Source organism: Nematolebias whitei, chromosome 17, assembly GCF_014905685.2.
Source record: "Nematolebias whitei isolate Nwh7 chromosome 17, NemWhi1, whole genome shotgun sequence".
Lineage (NCBI taxonomy): Eukaryota > Metazoa > Chordata > Actinopteri > Cyprinodontiformes > Rivulidae > Nematolebias > Nematolebias whitei.
This window is the reverse complement of record NC_056514.1, coordinates 7,416,653-7,418,254: the sequence shown is the minus strand read 5'-3', so window position 1 is coordinate 7,418,254 and position 1,602 is coordinate 7,416,653. Positions and strand designations below refer to the sequence as shown.

Below are 1,602 nucleotides of genomic sequence, written 5' to 3'. Positions count from 1 at the left end.
TAAAAATTCAGTGTTTTAGAGTAAAATACACTAAAAGAGCTTGGTAATCTAGTATCTGTTGAAAAATAAGCACATAAAAGTAACACTGCATTGAAGCATTTACTTAAATATTCATGAATTGGGGTAAAACCTGAGACAGTTGCCCACATTTGAATAAGTTGACTTATAACAGTACTTTTGTGTAAACCCAAAGCTAAAATAGTGTGAAACTCATTGACATTTGAATACAATTATTTACCTGTAAAAATATCTGAAGCTGGCAATTGTTTTATCCAGAAAAAGTGCTGAACGGTGAATAACCATGACAGGTGTCAGGGAAAAAGACTTTGATCCATATGGGATAAAGGACTGTTTGGAAGATGCGTTAGCGCTGCTGACAGCTTCCTTACATCCATATGGCAAACAGGCAGAGAGCATGAACCCAAAAGAGTTAGTGGACAATCTGAAGGAGGTTGCAGAGAGTGTGACCTCTACAGAAATTACAATGTCAAGCTATGAAAAGCTGGCTGCAATGGCAATGCTGCTGAAAGAATCTTACTTTGCATTAAGACGGGATCACGTCGTGACACTGTCACAAGTTTCCCGCTGCGAAGGTGAGATAGATGTGCTTAAAAAAGATCTGCACAAACGCGAAGTGCATAAAGACATATTACTGGAAAAAGTTATGCGTTTACAAAGTGATTATCATACATCCCAGGAACGCTTAAAAGCATGTGAGGAAAAACTAAGAGCAGCAACAAATAAAAGTAACGACGAGGGGCGAGGTGGTCTGAAATCCAGAACAGACCTTGAACTGTGTGGGGATAATCCACCAAAACCTCCAAAAATCTTTTACAGACCTGGTGCTTTTAGACTCATCCAACCACCCTCACCTAAAGTGGTAGGAACAGACCTGAACAGGTCTCCTCCACCAAACCTGCAACAGTGTGCTGTGAACGTTTTCGAGGCATGTTCTCATGCTAAGACGCCCATAGAGGTGTTTCCTGGTATAAAGGTTAAACCCCATTCCCTAGAAATGGAAGGAAGGCGCGCGTCGCCACCTCCTCCTAAAACAGGCGAGAAAAGGCAGTATTTTCAAACTAACAAACCACGTAATGAAGGTGCACGCTGGGACAAAAAGGCTCCTCTTTCAGAGGATGAACGTGTTTATCGTAAATGGGGCATGCGTAGGACGCAAAGATATGGGATCCAAGAGGACCCATATTATGAGGGGAAATCCGAAAAGGAACCCCCAAAAGACGTACCAATCCCTCCCCCACCTCGGACGAAACGAACCGAGGCGAAAAAATCACAAAGGTCCCAGGAACAAGGCCCTGCACCTCTGAGCTTGGAAGAGACAGAGGAAATACAAAGGTTTTTAGAAACTTTGATACACGCTGAAATGGGAATCCAACCTGGAACGCTATGTAGCGAGGTGATCGCTACTAAATCTGACGGCGCGAATGACAACATTACAGATGTCGGTGAAACACACCAAGACATTGCTGTTGCTGCCTCCGACAACCCCTCATCGGACGAAGGGGGGATAAACTCACACACAAACGATGATGAGTCATCGCAAACTGAAAACTCAGAACCTGACCTTCATGATTTTGAACTAGG

General features: G+C 43.3%; 1 protein-coding gene across 1 annotated transcript in view; it reads right to left on the bottom strand.

Annotated features, from left to right (window-relative positions):
* Window positions 1-1,602, bottom strand: part of ca10a (carbonic anhydrase Xa) — a 937,335-nt gene that overhangs the window by 293,271 nt on the left and 642,462 nt on the right. The window lies entirely within an intron of this gene.